At 35.9% G+C, this 14,788-nt stretch overlaps 1 long non-coding RNA gene across 2 annotated transcripts; it reads right to left on the reverse strand.

The window, feature by feature from the left end:
- Positions 1-140: 140 nt before the first annotated feature.
- On the reverse strand, positions 141-6,258 carry LOC144975372 (uncharacterized). 2 transcript variants are annotated; one of them, XR_013645900.1, is made up of 4 exons: positions 6,167-6,258; positions 4,356-4,552; positions 1,784-1,803; positions 141-240 (listed from the first exon to the last, which is right to left on the reverse strand). It is a non-coding gene; the product is annotated as an uncharacterized LOC144975372 (long non-coding RNA). The 2 variants fall into 2 exon arrangements; XR_013645899.1 differs by having other exon boundaries at positions 141-245.
- Positions 6,259-14,788: the final 8,530 nt, after the last annotated feature.

A 14,788-nucleotide genomic window follows, 5' to 3' on the forward strand; every position in this document is an offset into this window, starting at 1 on the left:
CAGAGGACGGCAGTGAAAGGTCAGAAAATAAGTGTAATACAACTATGCCATACGGCATCACAAACATGATACAGATGTCATCAACAACAACAACAACAACAACAACAACAAAGCAGAGATGAAGAACAAAATTAAGTCAGTTTTAGTCTTTAAACCACAAAACTGGCACGCTTTTATTGAGCACTCATGTAAGAAGATGGATTTTTTTTTTTGGTGAGGTGAGGAAGTTCTGATCTAGTCCTATACTGCAGATGAAACAAAATAATGAGAATATTAGATATTATAAATTGTAACAATAAAATAATATAATAATCCTAATAATCAAGAACTTCAGTTATATTCTAGCAAGTAGATGTTAAACGTCTCTAATCAGTTTTCAAGCATATGAAAACGATGATTTCCTATCTTTTCCGTTTTCATATCAAATAAGTAATCTATCTCGATGTCAAATGTAAAAAAAAATATGAGTTTAAATAAACACAAACAGAAAAGAAATAACTTAAGGGCTTAATTATACAAAAACATAGTTCAAAGCCGCTGAACTTTGATAACATTTCTGAATGTAATCTTACTATTGCCTACGAATTACCATTTATTGATTTGATGAAAGTTTGATAAGTAAAGTTTAGAAAATGTTACTCTCAATAGGAAATTATCTTGTTTCACGAAGTTTTTATGATTTAAAAATGCCATGATGATAAAGGGATGCTGAGGAAAACCTTTCTACTATTTGTGCCGAGGGATTATATAATCTCTGTTAAACTTCAGCATTTATTTATTCAACGCAATCTCCACCAAACGTGCTCAAAGAGCTTTACAAGGGGCCTCTAGACAGCAGCAACACTTAGCATGCAGGATGATAGTGCGGCTATGTGTTCTTGTGGTATGACATTCGCTATCGGATGGGAAGATCCTGAGTTCGAGCCTCGCTCGGCGCAGAGTTGAGTCCATGGAAAAGGCTCTTTACTCACATTATCTCACCGTACTCAAGTGTAAAATGAGTACCTGACCATTAACAGCGTTGTCTCTGTCGGGAAAAAAAATGGTAATATCGCCTGACAGGCGTCATGTCTCGTTCTACATATTACATGTTGCGGTTGGCCAGAATCCCTTGTAATGCGATTTGAGCACATATTGCGCAATATAAAAGCTCAAGTTGGGAGGGGGGGTGGGGTTGTGGGACGTGACGCATGTTAGGCGATTTGTAAATTATATTTTCGTCATAGTTTAGGTAATCAACCGCCAAGTTCTCATTTTACACCTGAGTACGATGAGAGAGTGTAAGTAAAGAGACTTTTCCAAGGACTCCATCATGCGCCGCTCAGAGCGGAACTCGAACCCTGGACCTTCCGATCGAAAGGCGAGTGTAATACCACAAGGCCACATAGCCGCAAATATTATTGCAGTAGGTATCGGTGTGCTAAATGAGATTGTGAAGATCAAGTGACAAAATTGGATGCGTTCCGAATCCATAAATCAACGGTGGCAAACTGCAAAGGGTGCAGAAGCAAAGTTAGTGGAAATTTTGATTGGAATTGCTGAATGATATTGTCATCGGGATTGGAATCTAATTTAGGGATTCATTTCAAAACAAACAAATAAGTAATTACGAACATAACGTAATAATCAGGAGGTATTTCCCGTGGTTTAACATCTCTCAGTGATTTCAATACCTTATCAAAAGTATAAAATTAGCAACAGTATATATATATATATATATATATATATATTATATATATATATATATATATATATATATATATATATATATATAAATACTTACAAATTATTAGAAGAAGCGACCTGTGGAATGAATTGAAAATAAAAAAGATATATTATTAGAAATTTCTTTAAAAGCCAGGAAATCATTTCTTATTGTTAAGTATTGAAAATAATGTAAGCGAATCTAACGATTGGCGTGATTTAAGAATACTTAAAATTAAACGAAAGACTTAAATTTATTGAAATCATAGAAATCGATGGAGTTCGGTTGACTAAGACAAGATGAAATGGAGAAAATAAAGCAAACAACTCTTTTGAAAAAAATGTATAGAAAGACCACGAACAAATTGCCGTGACAATAAACTAAATGGAATCCCTTTACTAACAACATGGTTGAAAATTGTTGATGATACGGCCTATCACTTAAGGGCTATTTACACAGAACGCGTACCCTGGTGAAGGGTATTTGCTTTAAATCGTCTCAATTATCGGGTAACCTCTATGGTGTAGTGGTCTGAACCGTAATCAGGAGGTCTGAGATTCATTTCCCAGTCGAGGCAAACTGATTTTCTAGGATGGATATTTCCTTGTATTTTTCATTATTCTTTGTGTGGCACTTTTATTCACACTTTTTCAGATCTTCATCACAATCAAAAACCATTTGTCACTTTAGACAACATTAATAATAGATGTAAAACCGCCAGCGATCTGGAAATTTTAAAAGTCAAGAGACATTTTCGCCGAGGCATTATAACCGAGTGACCAATAAAAAACCCATTGACCTCAAGAATAAAGAATGTAGGATTGAAAATCTTGATACCCCCTACCCCCCCCCCCAACCTCTCTAACAACACCAAAACTATTTTGAGATAACAATAAGCTCCCTTTACATACACCATGATCATTTTACTTAACGGCCAATCTCGAACGTGAGCATTAGGATTAAAATCAAAAGATTGGTCTAGAATGGAATTTGATAGTTACTCAGCCACTTTTTTTATCTAACGCCTTTAGTCGCAGGGAAGAAAACAGATATTCTGCCGAAAAGCAGTTAATGGTTTCCTGGTGAAAATGTTAAGATATGTTATCAGAAAATGTTAAATTAAATCCTTTCACTAACAACTTGATTGAAATTATTTTATGACTCGGCGCCTCTCTTAAGAGGGGGTGGGGGTATTTACACATGTATACGTCCGTACTCTGAAAACTATGTTTTAAAATGCATCCAGAAAACTAGTTCTTTTCATATCTATTGTTTTAAATAGTTAAATAAAGGAAGAATGTTTTGGCCAAACTTTTTAAAATGTGTTTTTCTTTTTAGAGAATGGCATAATAGAGAGCAAATTATTATAGGCAAACTACTAACTCATTTTGATGGACCCATGGCCTTAATTTGAACGTATACTATCTATACAAATACTAATCAAATTTATTCAAAGTAAGCTAACAACTGTAGAATTGATAAATAGTAAATCAAAGGCAATAATGAGTATCACAATATATCATAAATGTATAAAGATATAAAATTACCAACGGTGATGATGGCAATGATGATTACTGTAATGGCGATGTTGATGATAATAACCTTTTTATTGATTCTATCTGCCAAAACTCTCTTTATTATTTTCTCTTTGTTTATCTTTGTCTATCAATCTACTACTCTCTCTATAAGTAGCCTATTATGTAATCTGGTAGTGATTTTTCACAAAGAACTGAAATAAAACATATTATTTACATGTCTTAGGCCCAAAGTGAGCAAACGCTCTACCACTGATTTCACTAAATAAATGTAATCCTTAGTCTTATAACCCATCAAATCGAAGTTTGTACCGGTTTCCATGGTACCACACGATGAGTACCAATTGCAAGCTACCCTTTGGATTGGACACTAGTCTATTGCAAACTGCTTCCCAACATATCGAACAGACCCAACTATCAAATCACGTATTGATGGGCAGTGAGTGACTAAGTAAGAACCTTTCCTTTCTGGATTTGATATTGGTCACTTTGCTAGTGGGATAAGTCCTCTACCACTGTTTTTAAACAAATTGTTTTTAAACGATTTTTACAGAGCTTGCGACAAATTTAGGTCATTTCAGTGCCGTTAAAAAGGAAGAAAATGGGATAGTCAAATAGTCTAGATTTACACCACAATAGAAAAAGTAAGACATAGGGGGGGGGGGGGTTGTTCAAATAGGGAACAGATGTAGATTCTAAGTCCACACTATCATTATTCTTAGTTTGGGATCATATAAAAGTCTCATCCAGTCATAAGCACAAGATACGACTCATAGGAATACACTCTAATGATTACAACCCATTATATATTCAAAATAAAACAAAATTATCAATACAGAGCAGAGAGGTGATTTACAAGGAAAGAATACCATCTCCCTAAAACTGTCACTATACATTTGATTGTACACATCCCAACCACAAAGGACTTCGGGAAGGTGCAGGACAAATCAAGTAATCCTATTCCAAGACAAAGACAGAGAGTGACTCGGAAAACAGATAAAGGCTCAGGAAGTGACATCCTACCCACCATAGGAGGTCAGAAAACCCCACCAGTTCTCTATCATTGAGCTATCGGCTATTTACATCAGCGTGAGACATAAAAATTAAATCCTTACCGAAGTGACCCATTCCCATCATTAGTGGACTGTACATGCCGTATCCCACTCCCATTCCTAGGCCGTATGGCATTCCATAGCCTACCCCGTAGCCCATTCCGTAAAATGGGCTAATGACGTAGGCAGAAGCAATGGTTGCCAAGGCAACGAGGAGAATGAGGCTAATGAAAGTCTGCATTTTGAATTGCTGGAATGAGCTGTAAGTGAGAAGAAGTGTTAGGTGAATGGAATTAAATGCATATTATTATTAATGACACAATTGATAATGAATTGGCGACCATGTTAAAATGAAGTGGATGTGTATCATGAGGCGGTTGGTGGGGGGGGGGGGATTAAAGACGCGAAATTGATATTATTAAACAAGCTGAATTATAGTGCGTTCTATGATCAAATGTCGTTCACTAGTATCTGCCTGACTATAATGGTGAAGTTTAACTCTCTCCTTACCAGCCATTTTCAGGGTTTTTCCCAAAACTTCACATCCAACTAACACAAAAATAATTTTTTTATCACTTCAAACACAATAGCAGTAAGTTCTTCTTATAAATGATTTCTTTAGCAAAACATGATCCACAACACACTTTATTTTCTTTAAATGTTATGATGTACAATAGAAATTTGAATAATAATAATGTCGGTTGTATTGTAACCAATGTGGCAATTTTCCTATAGTTGGTAAGAAGGGGATTAAACCCAAGAAAAAAAAATCAATTATTTTTTCAATTGAAGTAAATACTGTACTTAAATACATTTGTTCTAAATGGGCAACAAAGAATGGATCTGGCCAGGACGTTTTACTTATACATTTTTTAAAAACTGCTGCTACATAAGTTTAGAGTGGGGAATAAATGCTGTGTGATGAAAATATGATTGGATGAGTTAATTATACATTTTTTTTATAAAGTGGTCTCACCTGCCGACTCGTTAAACACTGACTGTTTATTGTATCTTTCTAAGCAAGTTGCAATAAATCAAATTTCCTTTAAATACTGTACTAGTCGCTATTACAAAATAAAAAGAACCTTTTCTATGTGAAAAAAAAAACAATGCTCATTGAGCGCTTATTCACATCAGGATCGGCTGTAGAAATGTCGTGCGCAAATAGATAGTTTTAAATTGTTTTTTTATATCCCTATTAATTTTATTGTATAAGTTAAGCAAACCATTTTTTTAAAAATAATGCTAATAGGAAACTTTCTCTCCAAGTACTCCTTATGTAGAAATGATTCTACTAAATGTGACGTAATTGGACACAAAACAACAAGAGTCGAATTTGTTAGAATTTATTAATCTTAAAAGGTTTTTTAAAACCCATATTCATTCATAATAGTTTATTGATAATTTGGTAATTTCAAACATATCGTTCATTTAAAGTTGCACATTACAGGTACTTAATATAATATATATATGTATATGTGTGTGTGTGTGTGTCTGTGTGTGTGTGCATATTAGCTTTACGGAATAAAAATATTGTCTATTGTATAAAGTATATAGTATTATCAAAGACATCAAGCTGTACGTGGGAGATTTTATTTTTAAAATTTCAATTATCATTGTTTCTAAATTCTTTAGATCATTCTTACACTTTTAGCCAGGAGAGTACCACAAACCCGTCAAGATCTTAAGTAGCAAAAATGGAACACTACGTATTTCGTAATGATAATTACATCCTTTTTACCCATAGAAATAGAAACCTAAAATAGGAATAACTGCTACAATTCGTTTTTTTTTTTTTTTAACTGGCGAAAAAAAACCCCAAAGAAATCAATTTTAACGAGCAAAAAGACAAAATAAAATGTATATAAACTTACATTGGCAAGATCTGCGATCGACTGACTATGACTAGGGTGGTCAAATTTCGAGTGAGGAGATTTGAAATCAACAGCTTTTATAAGGGACAGGAGGGTTGACATAACTACGTAATGTTGAGTCTTTTTTTAAATGGTAACACCCATGTACTTAATGGATTACTTTAGATGGTTGAAAACCTCCGCCCATCAGCTTTGGGTCATCAATCATACGTTTGATGACAGGATTAACGCTGGATTTACTGACGTAATAAACGGATGGGGACCCCACTTGAGTTGTTTTTTTCTTACCGAGTATCTTATAAATATGTGACCCACCGTGTCAATACCGTATTATATCGGGATAAATGAAAAAAAATGATATTCTGAAAAGTGAATTAGAATTAGAATGATAGGTAATACGAACTTCGTGTATTTTGCAAAGTGAGAAGTTGTATTTATTATTCTCCAACATATGGATCTATATTTTAACCTCACGTTCCATATAATCGCTATATATCCTATTTCTATTTTCTAGCACTTACTTTATTCCGACACATACACACACACACACATATATATACATATAATATTTATATATATTTTTTTTAAAAAATACAATTGAACAGATTTAAAGAATTTGTCAGAGCCTCTCTCCTTCTCTCTCTCTCTCTCTCTCTCTCTCTCTCTCTCTCTCTCTCTCTTTCTCTCTCTCTATCTGTCTATCTATCTATCTATCTATCTATCTATCTATCTATCTCTCTCTCTCTCTCTCTCTCTCTCTCTCTCTCTCTCTCTCTCTCACTTTCTTTTTCTCTCCTCTTCCTCCTTAATGGCCATACCTCATTTTCGTGTTTTTAGGGTTGAGGCATCCCATGCATTACCGATTGACAGAGGGAACAGAAAAATTATTCGGAATCAATCCATGTTCATTCATATTTAAGACAAATGTCCCTTGATGGATTAGCAGTTTGTCTATAGAAGGAATGAAGATGACGTCAATCAGTTCTTTGTTATTATTTTTAGACAGCCTGTTATTGATTATATCTCATTAAAGTATACCATTAACCATAAAAGTTAAAGGTTACACACATTTTTGTGTGTTGGTACGTTTAGTTTGGTTGTTGTGTGTTGTGAGTGTTTCACCTAAACGCGTAGCATAATTTTCCATTTTCACGATATTACACCTTGGATAATTTATTTGATGATATTACACCATTCTCTATCCCCAGTCCAGCCACTCATCCCCTCACCCCCCCCCCCCCCCCTTCCCTTTCCAAGTTAAACATAGGACTGATTTTCAAATTTAGATAATTTTCCTGAAATAATGTTTTAATGACCCATTAATTAGTATACGTCAAAAGTATTGATCCGTTGTTCTTGTGTAAACCCGCCACACCCCTCTGGGCTAGTCTATAATAACTAACCTGATAACTCGAATTGTTTGGTGTAACGGTTTTTAATTAAAACAGAATTCTCTCCATATCAACAGTAGTGAATGGACCTACGTGCACATATTTGCAGGTCTAATAAACGAACGCAATTATGGGTCTGATTTAACATTGTTGTAATGGACAGTATTTTGCGTCGGTTGTAATATCCATTACTACAACGAAGCCATAACAACGGGTGTTATTAGATCTGCATAGAAGTACACGACGGATCAGATGTCTTAGTGCCTGCTCAAAAATTTGCACTTTTATTTTAATCGAATTTTTTAAAGCGGTTTTGTGGGGGTGGAGGGGGGGGGGGGCTGTTTGTCTTTAGTTATTTTTTTGTTTTGTTTTTGTTTTTGGTTTGTGTGTGTGGGGGGGGGGGGGGTTGTTTTGGGGTTCTTTTTGTTGTTTTTTTTTTTTTTTTGCTGTTGTTTTTTTTTGGGGGTGGGGGGGGGGGGGGGGGGGGAGGGGGTGTTTTAAAAAAGATTTTGTTGACATTTCATTTTGACATGTTTTTATTTTGTCCTTACTTACTTCAATACATTACATGCATTTTGAATTGAATGAAATCACAAGGTCCATCCTCTTTCCTTATCAGTCTACGATCAGGACTGGAGAAAATGCATAACATGGGGAAACTGAATTATTCATTCATTGTATGTCTTGTTATGGCAATAGTATTGTATATAAGAAAGCACACCTCTTTGACAGTGTAGTTACTTCATTCATAAGTCATAAACTTAACATCTTCAAGAGAACGCCGAAATATTTCCCAAGACTTTTAAATTTCGACCTCATGATCTTATAACAAATAATATATCTTTCACATTGTTTTATTTAGGGTAGGAAATTCCCGTCTTCCTTTTTGAAACCAATACTAGATCTAGTCATTCTAAACAAATAAATAAAACAAATGCTGTGTAATTTCATATAAAACATTTCACAGTTTTATTTCATTTAACGAGTTAACTGTCGTACTCTAGAATAACTCGTATTTAAAAAATTGGCCAGAAAACTCGTCCTTCAAATATCGATTGATTTAAATGACCCTCATCTTCGAGAATCCCAGGTCAAAGAGAGAATTTTTACCAAGATAAGGGTCATTTAAATCGATCGATATTTGAAGGATGAGTTTTCTGGTCACATTTTTAATTCCAGTTTTTCTAGAGTAAGATAGTTAATTTGTTAATGTCTGCTTTATAATAAATGATTTATGTACATCTACAACAGGTCACAAGGCACTAAATGTCCGCCTTGACACAGCAGATCCTCTTTTAAGCATCTTTCTGCGTAGCACTTTACGTCTCTCTTGTGAATGAATGAATGAATGAATGAAAACATTATGTTATTATTGACATGTCTCGCTGTTTTATTAAATATGAATATCAAATATACGGGAACAGAAAACAGATCTGAACTAGTTTTAGAATATGCCACGTTAGTCATAAGAGACTCTCAAATCTATTCAAATTTGTCCCTGTTCTTATGTACTCTGGCAGATTATTTCACGAAACTGCAGCGGAATAACGAAAGGACTTTTGTTTCTAGACATTCGGAAATAATTTAAGAATAATTTTGAATGTTTCTGTTGCCATAATTTGCACTCGCTTGGTTTCAAGTCCATGGTCAAAATAGGCTCAGAATTAGAGTTAACTAATACTGTCACCTCTGTTAGGTCATTCATTATGCATAAGTGACTTTACCTTAAAGATAGAGTCAAATACAAGTATAGTAGATACCTTTTGTGTTTGTATTTTTCTTGATATATTTGTTATGTAGAGTTTAATCGTTGTGTTTTTATGCTAAAGTTAAAAAGTACTGTGCTCTATAACTTAAATGAGATTTAAATATGGGTTCACGACAATAGAGGATGCTTCTTAGAAGACACACATTTGTTATCATTTAGAGATTACAAACGTGTTATCCATTATGGGATTGAAAATGTATCAAATATCAGTTAATATAAAATTATTTCAAAATTTATGCGTGAATAATAGTCCAACCATTCACAAATCAATCCCTTTTAACTTAATTGTCTTAGGCTCTGACTACATAAGAAGGAGCCGGGAAAAATAACTAGACATCAACCGCGGAACAGCTGAATAATATGAGCTATTATGATTTATTCTTATATTTTTTATTTTACTCAAGGGAAAAAGGAGACACTGAGAGCGGGAGTGAATCAAAATATTCCATAAATTAGTGCAATGGTTTTTCTCTTGCAGTAGTTTGATTACAATACATTATCATGTGTTTTTAAAATTCGTTAATCTTAACTAATGATCGAATGTAATTCGAAAATGTTAGCATTTATATAGAGCAATTTCCACTAAACGTACTCAAGGCGCTTTGCAAGAGGTCCCTAACAAACAGCAACACCTGGCATATGATAGTACAAGACATGACGCTTGTTAGGTGATATTATTTTTTCCCCGACAGAAACAACGCCGTTAACGGCAAGATACTCATTATACACCTGACTACGATGAGAGCATGTGAGCAAAGAGCCTTTTCCAATAACCCAACTTTGCGTCACTCAGCGCGGGTCTCGAACCTTGGACCTTCCAATCCTAAGGCGAATGTCATATCACAAGACTGCAATAATAAAGATAGAAGCCAAAACATTTTTAAAACAGGAAAGAGAAAGTTCCTTAGAAATATTACTTCAGAAAAGTGAGTGGAGCAGGCACTTATGTTGGTAACAACAAGATATGAAGTGAGTAGAAAAGTGCCAGAAGACAATAGAGAATAAAAAATTTTTTCGCGGCGGTGGTGGGGTTTGAACCTGCGACCTTATTGGTACGACAACTCCGCCTGGCAGGTGAGAGCGTGGCTCTACCGTGTGAGCTATCCACGAACACAAAAAATATTCGTTTCAAACCCAAAGTCATTTCTAGATCCCTCTCTCACCCACTTCTTGAGATCGCCGATTCGTTCACCACCATCGCGAAGTAATTTTGACCAGCAGTTAAGCTTAATAGCCAATATTCTCATCACAAACATATAACATAGAAACGATTGAGACATTGAGTATGCTCCGGTGTATGGGGTGAATTTTTAATTCAGAAAAGTGAGTGGAGCAGGCACTTATGTTGGTAACAACAAGATATGAAGTGAGTAGAAAAGTGCCAGAAGACAATAGAGAATAATTTTTTTTTTCCGCGGCGGTGGTGGGGTTTGAACCTGCGACCTTATTGGTACGACAACTCCGCCTGGCAGGTGAGAGCGTGGCTCTACCGTGTGAGCTATCCACGAACACAAAAAATATTCGTTTCAAACCCAAAGTCATTTGTAGATCCCTCTCTCACCCACTTCTTGAGATCGCCGATTCGTTCACCACCATCGCGAAGTAATTTTGACCAGCAGTTAAGCTTAATAGCCAATATTCTCATCACAAACATATAACATAGAAACGATTGAGACATTGAGTATGCTCCGGTGTATGGGGTGAATTTTTAATTCAGAAAAGTGAGTGGAGCAGGCACTTATGTTGGTAACAACAAGATATGAAGTGAGTAGAAAAGTGCCAGAAGACAATAGAGAATAAAATTTTTTTTTCGCGGCGGTGGTGGGGTTTGAACCTGCGACCTTATTGGTACGACAACTCCGCCTGGCAGGTGAGAGCGTGGCTCTACCGTGTGAGCTATCCACGAACACAAAAAATATTCGTTTCAAACCCAAAGTCATTTCTAGATCCCTCTCTCACCCACTTCTTGAGATCGCCGATTCGTTCACCACCATCGCGAAGTAATTTTGACCAGCAGTTAAGCTTAATAGCCAATATTCTCATCACAAACATATAACATAGAAACGATTGAGACATTGAGTATGCTCCGGTGTATGGGGTGAATTTTTAATTCAGAAAAGTGAGTGGAGCAGGCACTTATGTTGGTAACAACAAGATATGAAGTGAGTAGAAAAGTGCCAGAAGACAATAGAGAATAAAATTTTTTTTCGCGGCGGTGGTGGGGTTTGAACCTGCGACCTTATTGGTACGACAACTCCGCCTGGCAGGTGAGAGCGTGGCTCTACCGTGTGAGCTATCCACGAACACAAAAAATATTCGTTTCAAACCCAAAGTCATTTCTAGATCCCTCTCTCACCCACTTCTTGAGATCGCCGATTCGTTCACCACCATCGCGAAGTAATTTTGACCAGCAGTTAAGCTTAATAGCCAATATTCTCATCACAAACATATAACATAGAAACGATTGAGACATTGAGTATGCTCCGGTGTATGGGGTGAATTTTTAATTCAGAAAAGTGAGTGGAGCAGGCACTTATGTTGGTAACAACAAGATATGAAGTGAGTAGAAAAGTGCCAGAAGACAATAGAGAATAAAAATTTTTTTCGCGGCGGTGGTGGGGTTTGAACCTGCGACCTTATTGGTACGACAACTCCGCCTGGCAGGTGAGAGCGTGGCTCTACCGTGTGAGCTATCCACGAACACAAAAAATATTCGTTTCAAACCCAAAGTCATTTCTAGATCCCTCTCTCACCCACTTCTTGAGATCGCCGATTCGTTCACCACCATTGCGAAGTAATTTTGACCAGCAGTTAAGCTTAATAGCCAATATTCTCATCACAAACATATAACATAGAAACGATTGAGACATTGAGTATGCTCCGGTGTATGGGGTGAATTTTTAATTCAGAAAAGTGAGTGGGGCAGGCACTTATGTTGGTAACAACAAGATATGAAGTGAGTAGAAAAGTGCCAGAAGACAATAGAGAATAAAATTTTTTTATTCTCTATTGTCTTCTGGCACTTTTCTACTCACTTCATATCTTGTTGTTACCAACATAAGTGCCTGCTCCACTCACTTTTCTGAATTAAAAATTCACCCCATACACCGGAGCATACTCAATGTCTCAATCGTTTCTATGTTATATGTTTGTGATGAGAATATTGGCTATTAAGCTTAACTGCTGGTCAAAATTACTTCGTGATGGTGGTGAACGAATCGGCGATCTCAAGAAGTGGGTGAGAGAGGGATCTAGAAATGACTTTGGGTTTGAAACGAATATTTTTTGTGTTCGTGGATAGCTCACACGGTAGAGCCACGCTCTCACCTGCCAGGCGGAGTTGTCGTACCAATAAGGTCGCAGGTTCAAACCCCACCACCGCCGCGAAAAAAAATTTTATTCTCTATTGTCTTCTGGCACTTTTCTACTCACTTCATATCTTGTTGTTAGAAATATTACGCAGTGTGACAAACCACATTTTCTTTAATTTTGGCTGTAATTGATCGGTATTGGAATTAAAACTTTTCTAAGCAGTAAATAAAAATTGTTTTGCCAGAGTGTGTCAGTATATAATATGGAGTAGAGTAGAATACCGTCATCTGACAAAAACAACTCGTCTTTAAAATTTTGGCCAGAAAACTCATCTTTCAAATATCTATCTATTACAATGACCCTCATTTTGGCGGAAACTCTCAAACCCGGGACTTCTCGAAGTTCCATGTTTCAGGCTTTTTGCCAAGATAAGGGAAGTTTAATTCGATCGATATTTGAAGGACGAGTTTTCTGGCCAAACTTTTAAATATGTGTTGTTTTGTTGTTTTTTTTTCAGAGTACGACAGCAATGCACTTGTGGACATCTCTCTTACAAATCCACTACCGGTTATTTAAATTGATACCGAAATAATTTCCCGTTTTGATTGATCAGTGCCCCACTCCCGTAATCTGCTTGATCCTGCCCCTTCCGCCCCCTTCAAAACAGGGATTGCATCATTAGTAAACGTGTGAAGCTGATCCCCGGGGACATGTTTGAACGACTTGTGTGTGATGTTTAAATAACGTAATTATAAAGGATCAGATCTTAGGCTGTTTATGTCGTTTTATAATCAATGTTGTCATTGAGAACCATGAGGCCATGAAGTCTGAACTAGTCAGGTTTAGCCTTCAATGTTGCGTTAAACGGACAGAAGTAATTACTTGCTTGTATCCTTTGAAATGATATGTGTCGATTCAAAGTACTTTCTCCAGATCTGACAGACCTATCTTTCAAATTATACTCAGTTGAAGAAAAAAAAAAGGGAGGGGGGGGGGCGGGGGAATTTAAAAAACTTCAACCAGGATCAATATTGCTCCTTTTACTGTGAGGCGAGTGCTCTACCACTGAGGGGAAAATATTCAAGACTTGACATATGTAAACCATCTTCCCAAAATCGCGAAGTCCCAGGTCTGAAAGATTTTGTTGTTGTCAAAAATGAGGGTCATTTAAATCAATTGATATTTGTAGGACGATGTGCCTGGCCAAAGTTTTAAATATGTGTTCTACCAGAGTGCAACAGTTAACTTGTTAAAGGAGTGTAAAATACAATAACACTGCATACTCTGGAAAAACCCATAATTAAAAATTTGGCCAGAAAACTCGTCCTGGGTTTGAGAGTTTTTGTCAAGGTGAGAGTTATTTAAATCGATCGATATTTGAAGGATGAGTTTTCTGGCCGAATTTTTAAATATGAATTTTTCCAGAGTACCGCAGAATACTCGTACATTGTCAGACAAAGCAAGAAGATAATGTTGAGGAAAAATAGGATTGAAAATTTTGAGGTCGGGATTTTCTCCCTCATTTAGGGCTGAATTTTTAGGACGTTTTCATATTTTCTGGTAATTTTCTTTCTGCCTTGCCTAGCACTATATTTATTATACACACGTTCTGGATTCCCGCTTTTTTGTTTTGACTAAAAATGGTTTCACTGTTTATCAACATGGTTTGATTAAGATATTCTCTAACTGGTGACCATTTTCTGGTCAAAATATAAAAAGATGATGAGTCATTGTCAGCTATCCCTGGAGATATTTTGCGGGTGCGTAAAGTTGCCAATTTATGCCCTGGTTATTTAGTACCTGGTCACGGTGCATTGGTCATGTTGACACAGTCACATAGGGTTAGGTTCTCTTGACAAACGGGATCATTTTTAAATCAATCAACGTTGACGAGTCAAGCATAACTCTTTCTTTTACAAAACAAATTTGAACATAGAAATGTATAGATACATAACTTAATTTTGTTATGTATTTCAAAATCATTAAAGAATGTCTTAATATAAATTTGCAGTTTTGCAATCATCATTATCACACACTTTTTAATGGACAAGTTTCAATCACCGTAGACTTTGTAGCAAGAAGATATATACTCCATTAGATTGCATAGTCAAATTGTCTTATCATAAATAAGTAAAGAGTGCCCACTGTCTA

This window comes from Berghia stephanieae, chromosome 1 (assembly GCF_034508935.2).
Source record: "Berghia stephanieae isolate SIO BIC M18660-M18661 chromosome 1, UCSD_Bste_1.3, whole genome shotgun sequence".
NCBI lineage: Eukaryota > Metazoa > Mollusca > Gastropoda > Nudibranchia > Aeolidiidae > Berghia > Berghia stephanieae.